At 38.1% G+C, this 16,326-nt stretch overlaps 1 long non-coding RNA gene across 1 annotated transcript in view; it reads right to left on the minus strand.

Annotated features, from left to right (window-relative positions):
• The window catches only part of LOC108446039, a 184,497-nt gene that overhangs the window by 128,377 nt on the left and 39,794 nt on the right, over nucleotides 1–16,326 (minus strand). Inside the window, exon 2 of the long non-coding RNA XR_001861144.1 lies at nucleotides 6,122–6,241. This is a non-coding gene — a long non-coding RNA (uncharacterized LOC108446039). The remainder of the gene's footprint in view (nucleotides 1–6,121; nucleotides 6,242–16,326) is intronic.

The raw sequence follows: 16,326 nt of genomic DNA on the forward strand, positions 1-16,326 counted from the left end.
TCTCTAGATGTTAATGAGATTGGAAAAGTTTCAGGTGAAGCCATCAGAACATTAATACAAACTGTACTGGTGCTCTATGCAGTTATTTTTTTAGCAGCTCTGCCTGTGCATAGCATTGTTCTTTCATTAAAGAAAACAGATGATGACGCCTTTGACACAGTTCCTTCATTTACAGATTACACAATAATGGAGCTTGGTGGTGTCTGTTTGTAATAATGAAAATTTCATTCAATTCATGTTTAGCTGTGAAAGATTTGATTTTTTCAGTAAATTTTTACCTAAACCCTCACTTAGAGACGGAATAGATGGCCTAGAGATAGCACATTCTTTTCTTCCAAGAATCTCTAAAATTTCAAGTTCATTCATTCACTTTTCCAAAGCTAGATTTCTATAGCTATGGATTACCACCAGTAATAGTTGCTGGAAGGAGGAACAGTTATTTTTCACTGTTTGACCTAAATTAATTTGCCAGGAATTGTTTTGTTTGTAAAACAGCAATAAATAGCAGTAATCTATGTTTCAGGCTTTCCTATCCTTAGTGGGCCCATCTGTATTACAGTGTTTTAACCCAAGTGGTGAGTTGTAAATGGTCAATAAAATTGGACATTTAACAAGATTTTAAAAAATAAAAAAGAAAAAAAATAAAAGAAGAAAGAAGAAACAAAGCATTTAGACATTTGCTTTGACACCCTATTCAAAATATAAAATACTAAGGAAAGATCAGAACAAGGCAAAGCTACCCTTTCCACAAAACACCACACAAAGCTGACCTAAAGTATTTAATGTTTACATTCCAACACCTTTTAAGAATAAAGTTGATGCCTGAGCTGATGTCTTCTCCAAGGCAGTTGTTTTTTCTAGCTGCTGGCAAAGCTGCTATGTCAGACTTGATTATCTACTAAAGTTTACACAACCTTGTCTTGACTCAGTTCATTTTGTGTGCAGTTTATGCATTGATTAATTGCATAATCAAGCTGTGGCAGAATCAAAGGGGAATCACCTTCTGGCCAAGCCTGAGAGAGCTGCGTTCAATCGTCTCCAGCTGAAGTCACAAAGCCAAATTCAGCTCTGGCAGAAACAGGCAGAGCCCCACTAAGTCAATAAGATAATCAAAGCTTTGTAATTAGATCGATGCAAAGAACAGCAGCAAGGCCTGGCAGAAATCTGCATTGGACATAGGTCCAGATATACCCAGGGCTGACTTTGTCCTGGGAATTTTTCGTACCTTTGAGCAGCTGAGCTGAAGCAGAAATTCAGAGCATTTATGGATCCTGCCAAAGAATATCAAGAGAGGCAGGCATATATAAAAAGGAACATATTTCACTGTTACCTGATACTTCAGCCTTCTCTGTCTAATGAGAAGCACAGCAACCAAAAATCCCATCTCAAACCTGACGAACTCACTGAGTATAGGATGTACTTTTATATGCAGAGAAGTAGAATGTATTCAAAATTCAAGTCTATCAAGACATATCCATCAGACAATCTTCAATGTCTGCAGTCTGGACACTCTCTTAAGGAAATACTACTGCTCAGGAAGAGCTTCTAAATGATAAATTTTGTGCAAAAATTTTAAAACCTTTTAAGAGAGTTGTAAGATATTTTCTGATGTTTCTTTTGGTGAGTGAGGGAGAAGGAAAATTCTGACAATACATGTTATTTTAGCCCCAGTTTAATTCCCTCAGGAAAAAAAAATAAAAAGGAAAAAATAAAAGAGTCTGATTTCAGAAAAGTTTTCACCAGAAAAAGTAGGGAATTTTGTACAGAAGTGTATATTCTGCACAGTGTATATGGTCATGTTCTCTTTCTCTGTCAGGAAATGCTCTTTGAACTCAAAGGCATCTTCTCAAGAATCAGAGTCCCATCATGCTGGGACCTGTGTACTGACAGAAAATTGCACTTCCCTTGACCACAGAACTGTGTATGATCACACTAACTTCCACAGTTATGAAATGGCTGAATAAATCAAGGGTGCTTTCCTCTGCTGGAACCAGATATCAGCTCCATATTTCAAATATCACCACGCCACAGCAGAGCAAGTGCTCTGGCAGCCTTGGGGAAGGCTCCAAATTTTTACTTAGAAACCTTTTCTCTTCTGTTTTTCAGTGTGAAAATATCAGTGCTACTAATGTACTTCTACTCCAATATCAGGAAGAGACAAGAGAGAAAATTAGTCACCTTGAGTGGAAACCTCAGTAAGTCCAGGGCATATGATTTTGCTGAGGTAAAGCAGAATTTGCAGCTTTCAAGGTTTGGCTTGAGAACTGTTGCTTAGAGGAAATTGAGACAAATGTGTTGCTTTGCCAATACCATTAAGATAAAAAGAGGCTTGTATTAAACAAGAGTGTTCCACTTAGATCATGCACCCAGTTAAAGCTGGCCATCTCAACCTACCCATCGAGCAAAGAGCCCACCCTGATCCTTTTCTCAGGAGTCAGGCTGAGTTGAGCTGTAGCAATTTCTGAACTACAAATGTTCTGAGCTGATGTGGGCCAGCTGCACTTTAACTGAGGCCAGAAGGCATTAACTTTTTCACTACTGCTTCGCTGTGCACAATTCATCCCACATGTGCACCTGTTGTGACAATACACAGACCCAAAGTGCTGGGATAACTGGCCAGTGGGTAAGTGGCCTAATCAGCTGTACAAAAACATCAGTAAAAACCATCAGAAGTAAAGGCTGATAAGCAGAAGGGAAAAAAAATAACCCCATGGGTTATTTTTCCCTTTTGAACAGGCAAAAATATTTACAGCTTTTCCAAAGTGCTGTCACACACTGAGGCATATCAAGCCAAGCGTTTTAGAAGCCTTTTAATTTAGGACGCCTGAGTGACAATACACGAGCCACAGTGAGTGGCAGCCATTCAGTGCAGTGGGGCTCCTCACAAGATTAAGAACTAATCAGTGAGCTCAGCTCTGATCCCTGTTTCATGTCCCAGCCAAAGGGATCAAGAGGGCAAGGGATCAGCATGGCACAAAGGTACTTGTCAGCAGACACTGCTCAGAGATCAGCGTGAGGGTCACCCACTGCGAGGATTAAACTCCCCCAGAGGAGGGGGCAGTGGCAGCCAGGCAGGGAGGGAGAAAATGAGAAAGGAAGGAGATTTCTTCAACAAACCAGCCAGACTGAGAAGGGCAGGGTGGGAAACGGGGCTGCTTATTAAATGGAATAACTTAAGGTGACAGAGTTTCATTTTTTCAGAAGGTCTGTAGCACCCAACTGAGACATACTTTTAGTGAACACTGTCAGCTCATGCCTGCCCACCTCCCTACCCACCAAAGCCTCTTTCTGCTGTCATCCTATAAAAGAAAAAGCTCCCCCAGGTATCATAACACTGACCAAAATATATCTGGAATACAAAAAGATTCAAATATATACGTTTGGGAGTATACTGAATTCAAAATATTTTCACCTTCTGACAAGATCTAAGCTTTCTCCCAGATGTTATCAGTGGAAAAGGAAACAGATCATGTGAAGACTGCCTGAGGAATCTAAAACTTTTAAGAAGCAGCTGGAAAAGGTGTCAACCAAGGGATTACAATGGATTAACCTTGAAAAATTCTATTCTTCTCAGGTCTGTCTGCTCATAGTTAGGTACCACACGTTGGCTATTAATAGATGTACTGTAAAGGTAGCAGTATTTCAAGATATGTGGTTATCCTTGGCCACCTATCTGGGAGGAGAATCAATCCCCTTTTTGTACTAAATTTCCCTTTAGCTCTCCTTCCCAACTTGTTAAAAACAAACCATGGAAAAAACACCCACCAAATCTCTTAGAATACCAATATGCACACACACAAATGTACAGGCACATATACACCCCCTTCATGCTGCATTTCTACAGCATACATTGAATTCTTCTGCTGTACCTTCTACAACAACCATTGACTACATAATTGAATACACCTGTAATTATTACGTTGCTCCTCTAGGAGATTGACCAGCAGAGCACATCAGCAGATACAAAACTAAGCTTTTTAAAAAAATCTTTTCATTAGCAGACACAATTTGGTCAGTTATTTCTACAAAGAAACCTTGGCTATATTCGCAGGTCGCATACAATTAACTTGTTTTACATATTTAACATTCAAAACCAAACTTGTTTGACAAGACACACCAGAGAGGTTCCTGGAGATCTAAAATCCTCCCCAGGACCTGCAGATTGTTAATGTTCCTGACACACATTTTAACTCACAACCTCCAGTGCTCAAATTCAAATATTTTGTTTACTGATACCCTTGTTAAGCTTTACTAGCCAGCTTAAAATTTAAGCTGTTTCCAACAACTGGCACAACACAGAGATACATTTATTTTAAGACACGTATTACATATGCTTAAAAGTGGAAAAGATAAAAAATATTCTACTCCCCTCCCCTCAGAGCAGATCGGTCACCAAAAGAATTTAAAACCCTGTTAAGAGGAATTGATGCATGGAAAAAATACTCTTGTTATGTGCATTTTAATTAATCACCTCCATAAAGCTCAAAGCCATCTGTTCAATGGGTGGTGAGGAGAAAAAAGATGAGGCTGGAGAAGACAATCGTGGTGGTATTCAAGTGTACTTAGAGTGGCAATTGCAATACAGAGGTATTGGGCCAGCACAGCTTTGCAGAACATTTAATAGAATATTCCCATAGTTAAAAGAAAGGCTCACAGAGAACATGAATATTTTAAGGGGAACAAATTCCTAAAGCAATAGTAGGTTCTGTTACAGCAGCTATCACTTTTCTATTTGAAATGCTGACAAAACCTTGAGTAGGAAATTCAGCCTTGACAGTGATCCCTAACCACTGAACCCCTGCCTGCATTCCAGGACATGGAATGGGTGGGTTTCACTGGAAACTGTCTCTTGAAACCTGCATTTTCTCCCAGTTTGGCAAATTCTTTGCGAATATAAAAGCCAAAATATCATCAGGTGAGGGCCTTCAATCCCACCTCAAGTAACACATTACACACATCTCACAGGGAAGTAACATTTGGATTATAAGGTTGCATCCATTTCTGAAGGCTACCGATCCCAGCAGCAAGCAGAGACATATTATCTTAGGGTTTTTTTATTTGTTTGGGGAACAAAGCTACAGAAAACATAAGAAAACTGAGAATTCAGTCTGATCCTAGATTCTTCCAAAATGGTTAATTCATACCCTGAATAATAATTGCCATAATTCACCCACTAAGTTTATGTTTAGAGCCTTGTTACCTAATACAGTTTCCCAAAAATAACTATACAGCCAAACTGCTATTCCCATAACATAATTTGATATGGCAAAGCACATATTAACTTTTTTTTTTTAATATCCTCCACAAAAAAATTTGAGTGCTCCACTGCATTCTCTGGAAAAATCATTAGTCAGTGTCTACATTAACATAATTGATATGTTGAATTGATACTTGAAACAGCTCACAGCTGGTAGCTTGCCGAGTGAGATTTTATGATTTTTCACTTCACAAATGCCTTCTCGGAGAATTTTCCTTGTGTGCACATTTTTGCTTTGGAAAAACTAACAACTGGCAGGCTTTTGAAGTGCTCCACGGTAATTAATGACTCTGATTTACATGTCTACAGTACATTACACAGACACATGTCAGGCTGTAACACTGAGTGCTTAAAAGCTCTGATTCCCCCATCATTGGTCTTGGATTTGCACAGAACAGACACCAACAGCAAAAGTTTTACCCAGCTCCACAATGGCAGGGACCGCGACAGACTTTCCACCAAAATATCCCCTGGAAGTGACATCAGCCAACCCACAGCTCGCAGGGGGAAGTCAAGACATCGCCTGATGCGTTTTTAGGACAAACCCGAGCTGGCAGAGGGAGCTCATTGCAGATCAAACCTTTTGAGCTGTATGGTTGCAGTTGCTGTCACTTGGCACCAGGAACATAAAAGCCAAACCCCCTTTTTGTTGAGCCACAGCCCAAAGCCAGCTGGCAAAGCATTTCAACCCCGAAAATCTCCCCAAACTTCAGTTTTGATGTAATTCCACAAATGCTCTAAGCTTACTTTTTTTTTTTTTTTTTTCTGATTTTCTTGGGGTTTTTTGGTTTGTTTGTTTCAAGCCCTTCCTCACATCTGACCTTTACTCCTTTTTTAAACAAATGGAATGAACTTGGGACTTACCAAACCAGCTTGACAGACCTTTATGACAGTTGTTTCCCACCCTGCAGCAAATTCATCCCAGGATGGAGTGGTGCTAACACTTTTTTCAGCTTTCTTCCATAAGATTTTGATACTTTTTACCTGAAAAATAAAATAGAGTGAAAATATGAAAATAAGGCAGTCATCTTTAAGCTTATATTTTAAAAACAGCAATCAGAATTCTGTGATTTTTGTGGTCTTCCCCCCCCCCCCAAATAATGTCACATTTCTTTTTCACTTAAGGAAGCTTAAGAAGAACAGAGTGTAGTGGGTAAAGCACCCCTGAAGTCTTACTCTTCTTCCACACATCTACCTTCTTTAGGTGCCTTTTCTCATCTCTGCTATCAACAATACCTCATGTGGGTTGCAAATGTCACTGTGAAATACTCACTTTTTAAAAGGAAAAATTATTCTCAAAGAAATCCAAGGAAAACCACTCACTTTAAACATCCCATTTCAAGCAAGAAATTTTCCATCTCACAAATAAAACAGTTTTTCTAAAAGCACGCAAAATAAATCTGGTGGGTGAGTCACAAAGACCTCACAAAACTCTGTTTTTACAGCTATATCGTTGAGACCAAATTAAGCTTGACAGTTTCCTTTAAAATAAATTATTAAGTTAGAGATCATGGAATAAATAGCACTTGATAAAAAAATAGCCTTCTTATTCTCTAAAAATGTTTAGAATCAGGGAAAAGAGATCTTAATCTCCAGCTGAATGAAATAGATCTATCGAGGTAAGAAAGTACCAGTGGATGCAATATGAGAAAACAGCTCTGCATTAATTTCATCTCTGCTTTCTAGAGTGATAAGGGACTTCTTTCCTTGACTTTTTCTCATGCTATACAGGCCAATTCTAAGGCTCTCTCCCACTACACATGCCAAGTTATTTTTTTGTAATGACATGAGAAGGAAAAATGCATGCTTGGTAGGAAAAAGGGAGCAAAGAAGCTCTACTAAATCAACACTTGTTTAGATCCAAGGAAAAGAGGAATTCTATTGACACAGACTCATATAGCAGGATATCTCTTCCTAAGTAAACACCTGCATGATCTCCTTGCTTGAAGGGAAATCAATTGAGTTGTGCTTATCTCTTAAATTAATTATCAATTAATGAATTCTATGTATTTATTAAATTTGTTATTAATATGTTATTCTTCATTGTATTCACTCCTTTCCTAATAATTAAATATTTGTTTGTGTCTCCAAGGCTATTAAAAAGATATCCACAAGAGTAATTATGAGGACATTCTAGTCCCTTTTACCTCAGAAGAGATAAGAGATTTTCATGAAAGTGTCTGGAAGTGTCTTTCACTGTTTCAGAGCTCATAGACTTTCCATTAAAATAATAATAAAAATTATAACAGTTAAATGGCCATTCCAGCTCCAGAAGTTTTAAGATTTTAAACACATGAAACAGAAGGGAATAAGATTCCCACAATGACATGAAATACTGTAGGAGAGATCACTTTCAAATCTGGGTGTCATGATGACAGGAAAGCTGAAATCCATGGTTGTGAACAGTCTGTGGCAGCCCAGTGACAACTGAAGCTGGACAGACTGAGGATATTATTTGAGAATGGGGTTTTGACTTGCTCCTCTACAAAGACTGATTAATACTGGAATTGAGGGAGGAAATGAAACCACTTTCAGCAATTCTCCCAGTTCTACATCACTTGGCTGAAACCCAGGAACTGTAATGTGTAATTTTGGTGCTGGAAGACTCCTTTAATTATAAATTGAGGGGAAGGTGGACAGCTCTGGAAGTGCAATGGCTTAACTGATCTTGCTGTCCTACAAATCCCAAGGGACTTGTGACATTAGATTCTGCTGGCTTCCTTCAGGAGACAAATCCTTTTCATCTTAGAAAATACCCATGAGCACATCAGCTAAAATATGTACTGACTTTTAAAAATATATCACTTTCAGTTTTAATTTAGTCAACTTATGTGTACAGTTGGCTTCAATGGTCTTAGAGGTCTTTTCCACCCTAAATGATACTGTGATATTTGCATTTTATGTTCTTATATTCTGGTGTCTTTTCTGTACCAACTTGAGCTATTTAGGATGTGTGGTACAGTATATAACGTGCTGTATAGAATACAATTTCATATCAGTATAGGGAAGTAGATACAAGCACTTCTCTAACAATTTATCAAAATGTTCCATCAAAAATAACTGTACAGGTGATGACATGAAAATTACATAAATCAATATAAAAAAGCAATAATGAATATCAGACAAACAAGATATTAGCATATCACAGAGAAGCAGAGGTAAAGGAGTATCTCAATTATTAAAAGCTTTCCAACCAAAAGAAGATGCTGCTGTCATTGACTTTTGACTTTATACAGTCACAGTGGTGCAGTAAGATGTCACAAGGTCAAAAGATCAAATGCTGTAAATAACTGGTCTTCTCTGTATTAATGAATACTTAGAGAATAAAACCCAAGCTTTGTATTCAAGAATATCTCTATTTATCCAAGCAGCAAGCCAAAAAAAAAAAAAGCCATTATCAGAAGCAATTATATTTCTTACTGAAAAACAATTAGTGAAGCAGTTATCTCAAGATGAGATAAAGACCCAAGCTGAAATGCTGTGATTATAATCACATGGCCTGACATGTCTGCATGCCTGCCAGACACAGGAGAGGTAAACCCCTTCTCCCCCTCTGTATTCACTGTACCTGAGGGTCAACCACCTTGCAGGATATTCTCCTTCGCCTTTTAACTTCTTCCTACCAAATGATCTCATCAAAATACTCCTCTGAACAGCTATTCTCCAATCATTTCCTCTTTCTTCCACTTAGAAAGAACCATAAAAATAACAGAAAATTTCCTTCTTCTAAAAAAAATTTAAGAAACAAACATTGCATGTGACTCCTAAGTAAATATATTTCCTGATTAAAGGCAGAGCAACTCCATCTGCTCCATCTCTGTGTAGTTCCAGCATTCAGAGAGAATATGTGAGAAACCTGTCAACACTCTGTAAGAGGAGGAGGAATATCATCACACAATTTCACTGAATTTCATAACCAGGCATAAACAGCTGAGTCTAATGCCCACAGGAAAGAAAATATTACACTTTAATTGGGTAGTCTTCTTCAGCAGAGAAGAACCCACAACAGGAAGTACAACAGGAAATAGATCAGGACATAGAAGTTTAAAAGATCTCTCATCCAAAGTATTGCTATCCCTCAGAAGCAGAATATCACACCTGGGCGAGGACAGCGGAAGTTAACAGGAGAAGTGGCACCCACTGGTGACACAGGAGCTAAATAAAAAGGTGAAATACAGCAGTAGGAATTCTTACCCTGGGTTATTCCCACACTGACTTCCCTGTTTCTCTTGGAGTTAAAATCCCTCTTAAGTAAGATAACCACAGGGTTGTCATATCCTTTAATATTTTATTTCTTCTAGGAAAAAGCCTATGAAGGGTCAAATGGTTGTTTACTTGGAAGTCCTTAAGCCAAATACTTTTTTACACTTAATGGTGTAGGAAAAAATATGGCTGATTCTGTGTACGAAACACTTCATCTGTTTGAATAGGAGCAGGAAGGAGGGAGATACTCATAGTTTCAACTTTCATCACCACAGGGAACATGAAAAAAACATGCAAAAAACACATTTTCCCTGCTGTTGTCTATTCTACATTACACCTATAAAATTACTACTGAAAATATACAGAGGAAACAAAGGATTTGGATGCAACAGAAACCACTGGATATGACAACAGAAAAGGCAAATTCTTGAGTGCATGTTATAAAAGTCTCTACTGGAGGAAAGGTTTCATGAACCCTGGTCTTCTCTGCACTCTTCTTATGATCTTTTAGAATGATCAATATTCCAGTTGCCATAAATTTCTTGTTCTCAAGTCACCCTTATGAAAATTAGGCTTTCAATATCAGTACTCTGGTTTTAATTAGTTGCCAATACTTCTCTCCTCTTATTTGTACAGATATTTACAGGGCATTGCCCTTTGCCGGTATTGTGACAATATGGTTTAAAATGAACATCCTTCCTCCTGTATTTCTTTTGATGGGAGATGTCTTAAAATAGATTAACAGTCTCATTAGACTGCACTAACCTCCACTACAGAAAGAAAGAAACCATGCTGTACATCACCAGCCTTCAAGGACAAATCTTAAAGGCTTCTCTGTCCTGCTTTGAGCCCTCAACTTATCATTCTGTCATAGGTTAGCAAGCATAGTCCCGGATATCATTCATAATGAACTTTCCTGCCAAAAGGCACAGCTGTCAACAGGTGACAAATCATTGCATCAAGTGGCAATTTTTCACTTTTGTTGCTCCACTTTCCTCCCTGGCATCCTCTTACAGGATACGTATTTGCTACAGAAATGAATGCATGATGTATTACCAGCCCTTAATTTCTCCAAATTCACTTTCCAAATGACATGGTGAACTTTAGGTTTTGCTCTTACATGGGCAGAGAGGGATAGGACAAGGGAGAATGGTTCTAAACTAAAAAGCAAGAGATTTAGATTAAATGTTAGGAAGAAAAACTTTGCTCAGAGGGTAGTGAGGCACTGGAAGAAGTTGCCCAGAGAAGTTGCCCAGAGAAGTTGCCCCATCCCTGGAGGTGAACCTGTTAATGGATTTTCACTTCAACAGAAAGCAGAGGTTTAAAGGGATTGAGATGCCACCGATGTTTGTACAGCTGACACTTGCAGGGAACTTCCCCACCACAACATGGGACAGTATGGGAAGTATAGCAGGTTCTGGGATATAGGGATGCAAACCTGTGTTGCAGGGGTCCTGAGAAGCAACCAAGGGAAAATTTGAGGAGAAAGAAAGAAAAACGCACACAAGAATCATAGTTAAAAAAAAAAAGCCTTGCTACTTTTGCTGTTCACAGAATGCTTGATGTTTTAAATAAGAAGTTATACACATTGTATGGTCTAAAAAAAGCCAGATAAAACCTTTGGGAACCAAGTACTATCATGGCCAAGCACATAAGTACTCATCCTTGTGTGTCAGGGACTTTCAGAGGTGTGTGACGTGACTACCATTGGCTTTTGAATAATTTCCAGCGAACATTGATCTTGAACAACTGTCATGAACGTTCCCATATAGTTCCTCATTCCTGGAGTTGCATCAGTAGGCCCAAGGCTTACTGGAGAGTCCAGGAGACCTACTCCTAAAGATCTGCACCTTTCTGCAAGCAACTGTGCTGTGGTTCTGTTAGCACAGTTTCAAAAAAATATTTAAGGAAAAAACATGAGTTTTCTTCTGGGATATCATCTATGATCATCCTGGAAGCCAGACCCTCTAGCCTTTCTGTAAGGAACACCAGAATTATCCTTCTCCTGCCCAAACTCACGGCCCTCTCCTTTCTTCTGAAGAAAGTGACCCCATGACTTTTAAAATGTGCACATTTTTGAGCTCTTCCACTAAACCAGGTTGCTCCCAGACTCATCCAGCTTGACATAATCATAGAGCGAACAAATATTTAAAATGCACACTTTGTTCCCAGAAAGCAATGAAGAAGGCTCCTTTTGATTACATACCTAATGACACTTTCCACTAAATCCTCATTTAGCAAAGCACAGCATTCTACCTGCTCTGGCCGTTTCAGTATTTCCAACTTCCTGGTCATGCTAATAATTTGAGGAAGAAAAACCCAATAGCACAGGCAGAACTGTAAAAGATGGGACAAGGGATGCCATTAGCCCTTGTCACATCAAAAATAAAGATTGTAGATCACATCCAAAACTACCTGTCTGCCAGAGTAGTAGCACTTGTACAGATTATCTTAGACCATCATGAGCAAACAAACCCAGAAGTGAACGTTGTTTGTGCTGGATTTTTACATCTTGACATTAGCAGTGCTTTTAAGTGGGATTTTTTTGTTGTTGTAAAGGTTAATAAATCAAGGAACACACATAAGCAATGCAGTAGCAGCCTTCACACATGCTGGACAATTATGCGTGTAGGGAAGACAAATAGGCAAACTGTTCCAGCAGGACGAAATACCAAATTTTCCACAATGAAGGATTTGCCACTGCCTTGCAAAGAAGGAGAGTGAGAGAGCGATGAGGAAGCGAGTCAGGAGGGAATTCCACATGTGATTTACTAACACACTCACGGCGCATTTACAGCCATTAAGGCAATCCTTCCTCCAGAGATTCCTCTAATGCTCCCACTTGGATTGCCAGGAATGAATCCTCACAGCTTCACGGGACTATTATGCTTTGACTGTTTGAATTGTCAGCCCCCTCTCCTGCACATAAATGTAATTCTCATTACAGCTAAAGAGGTCGTGTGGAAGCAATCTAAGGAAAGTAAAATTACAGATTGCTGGTCAAAATTAGCTGTTTACTCCATGCTATGCCAGGATTCATAATTTGCAATTACTTAGTTGCTCAGAAGGCCATCCACACCTTAGAAATGCCAGCTGTCACCACGTGGAGCTGATGTGCACTTGTATGATCAAAAAAACCCGAGAATTAAAAAGGGAACCCAGTGAATGGACCAGCAATGGCCCTTTCAGCTGCACCACCGATGGTAAATAGAGGCAACCATACAGTGAGTGCCTGGATAAAGGAGGGTCTGACCTATTTCTTGTCTATTTCTGCCCTATTTCTTGCTTATTTCTAGACTCTTTCTGGCCCATTTCTTGCCCATTTCTGTTACACTGCAAGTTGTGGTATATGGATACACACCACACATCAAATAAGCATCTACTCAATTTCTACAAACCCACTGGAAACACACTTTTAATTTCCAGACTTTCCCCTTGATTAAATAAAGTATTTAAAGACATATTCTTACTCACAAGTAAGCCCTTCAAAACAGGGTAACATACAAGTTGATATTTAGAGCACGTATTCCTTTAGACAGTAAAAAATGAAATTCAGGATTAATAAAACAAAGTAAATTAGTCATTTCTCCCAAGCCCTACTTAAAAACTGTATTTTTCAGGCAAGACAAGGGGTATGCATGGATCACGAATGAAATATTTCCATACACAGGAGTCAGGGTTTTTTTTCCTGCATGCTGTTACTGGATGGAAAGCACATTTTTCAAAAGAAAAAAAAAAGAAAATGTAAGAAAAAAATTATAAAAGCAGGTAGAACTTATTTATTGAAAGATCATAATTGGTCTTAGTACGCAGCATTCATTTAGAAACTGTCTTGGGCTTGCTAAATTAAATGTAAGGCTTACAAGGGATAAAATATTTGAAGAACACAGGTGATTTTTATCCTCAGAAGCTGAAAAAAAACCCTTCTTCAAACTGCAGAAAGCCAAATGCATGGATGGAGCAGTTAAAATGAATGTTAGGTATTACAGCACATAAAAGAGTAATCCACACTTCACAAAAAAACCAGGTGGATAAATGGATTTCCTCCCTTGGTTTGCCAAAGTCAGAGCTGGTCACTTTTCAGAGTATATTGTAGAACCTTATAAACATGATTTTTGCCTTCTCTCTCTGTCTCACACACAGAGAGGTCAAAAAGAAGGAGCACCTTGAGTAGCAGTCAGGAGATATTCTCTGGGGACATAACTGGTGACCTATGATCAGCTGTGGACATTAATCTAAAGTAATCCATGCTCATGGTTAAAAAAATTCTGTTTAATAGCCACAAAATACTCTTTGATAGATCAGTATCACATTGTAATACTGATTTAAGTAAATTACACTGCAATTACTGAGTTAATAATGACCTAAACAATACTCAGGCAGGAATTTATTTTTTCTGAGTTCCAGATTTGGTCACATAAAGTCTTTTTCCTGGTTTTTGTCCTAAAAGTGACATGAGAAATGCAACTTAAAAGGAATTAATTAAATATGTTTTTGTTTGTATTGCAGGAGTAGCTGATTGGCAGATAAAGCCTTTCCCTTTTTGGTCACAGGTAGGAATTAAGTTCAGTCAAAAGTGGAACAAGTTTTTCAGTGCTATGTGAAGCGAGGTAATGTCTTCATTGTATTTATAATAGACAAATGCTGATGTTCAAATGAAAAAAAAACCCAAAACAAAACAATCAATGAAGATATCATTATTGCCAATTTTAAGAGAGAATCTAGAGAAATTCCTGACTCTGCATATCAGATCTGTGCCATACTTTAAAAAAACAGTTCCTCACCTTCATAATGCAGAATCTACCCATGGCTACATCTTAATCTACATGACAGTCAATAATTGGGGAAAAAAAGAAAAAGAAAAAAAGAAACACCAAAAAAAGGAAAAGGTTAGAGAGAAAGAAGAATTATTCTAAGCATGACACATTTAAGCCCTTTATCAGTAAAAAGTAGTCATTGTCAGACCCCCATACAGTAAGTCCCCTCCTGTGCAGCTCCGAAATATCTTAACTTCAAATTTGGCTTTTAAACAGGGAAGAATTCTTTCCAATAATAAGGAAGAAGATTCAAAACATTCTTTTCCAACTGCAGAAAATTAAATACCTATTTCTATTCAAGATATATAAAATATGTTTTGCTCTGATCAAATTTATTTAAATTATATTAAAATGCTTAGCATACTACTTTATTATATATACCCAAAATCATTTCATAATATATTATTTCTGTGAAGAGATTAAAATATTCTGCTGGATGTCTGAATTGTTTGAGAGCAGAATAAATTCCATTATGGCCTCTGCTCACATGACTTTCCTTTCTTTTATTTTTTTAGTGCCTGTCAAGGATTGCGATTGTTTGAAGCAGTTGTTTTAAAAAAGTGTTTTCCAAAAGTTTGAAGAGATTCAGCTGTGGCTCCATTTCATGTTGACCAGGGCTGGTGTGAAATATTTTTGTCACACAGGTACAGGGATCAAGAGCAATGAAATCTATGGCCAATCATTAATATTTTTAGATTTCATTGCAAAGATCAGGGGGACAGGTTATTGAACAAAACTTACTGCAGAAATAAAGACAATTTCGTTCTTGTTATATCAGTGGCAAATTATTTTTCATCAACTCAACATTTATGCATTTTTATCAGCACGTTGACTTTACCCTGAGCTAACAGGGGCTTTACATTTTGCTCTTTTGTAAACTTATGCAAATGCAGGAATTGTTTAAATTAGAATATATTGATTCTAACAATATTTTTCAAAGTCTAAAGAAAACATGGAAGGAAAGACTTTTAAAAAGTACAATTTACTAGAGCTCCAGTAGTCTAAACATCATTTTAAAACAAAGACATTTCAAGAGCTCCAACGCCTTTAGATGCTGGTATGGGATGAAATAATGTTTCTGGTTCTGCTGCTCTGAACTTAAAGGGGACAAAATCAAATGTAGTTTAAGCAGGTGTCTGCCTCCATGAGAGTAAAGCTTAGCACCCCAATTTGGAAAGAAAGCAATATTACCTTTTTTAATATTGATTTTTGTTTTCTCTGATATCTCATCCAGGAAAAATACGTTACAAAATGCAGAAGTAAACTCTGTACTGTGAAAAGTAATTTTACCTTGATATTAAAAATTACATCAAGGAGTTAAAATACAGAAATCTTGTCATCAAAGGTTTTCCACACACAAGCAGGCAAATTTAAGCACAATACTGATTTCTGACTACTGAGAGGGATTTCCATCTCAGCTGTAACCACGCATTAGCTCCTGATAACACCTTTCTTTCTATTATTATAGATGTCCTTAAAAAGTGAGCCCAAAGTCCTGAACAAAGCTTATGGGTATTTTAGGGCTCCGGAGAAGCAGAGCTGATCTGTGAGCAAACTGTTAGCAGGAGCTGTAACTCAACCAGGGTTCACAATTCCTATCTGAAGGACTTCCCCAGGCAGCCAGCCCTGAGGGGGTGAAAAGCAGGAAGAATGAGCTTTTCTGGATGAAGCTGCAGAGCAGCAGCGAAATATGGGTCTCAGCCCAGTAAATCCCTTTCCCTCCCTGGGGAAAAAAGGCAAAAACTCTCTCAGGTCAGAGTCAAATGAAGGACATTGGCAAACTGCTAATGCAGCCATCAACAACATCCAGAACACACAATTCAAATTACGAGTGTTGCATTATTATTAAATCTAAGAGCTCCCTCTCTCTGTACCCAGCTCATATGCTGACATTAGTGATTTTCTGAGTACGCATTTCCACAGGGATTCTGTCTTCCTCCTCTCTCTGTGGCTCAGGTTGCATTTGCTGGGAAGAAACCATTCCAAATGGGAACACCTGAGATTTGATGATTCAGCTTGTTCTGGGAGTAATGTAGATGGAATTAATTT

Source organism: Corvus brachyrhynchos, unplaced genomic scaffold, assembly GCF_000691975.1.
Source record: "Corvus brachyrhynchos isolate BGI_N302 unplaced genomic scaffold, ASM69197v1 scaffold152, whole genome shotgun sequence".
Taxonomy (NCBI): Eukaryota; Metazoa; Chordata; class Aves; order Passeriformes; family Corvidae; genus Corvus; species Corvus brachyrhynchos.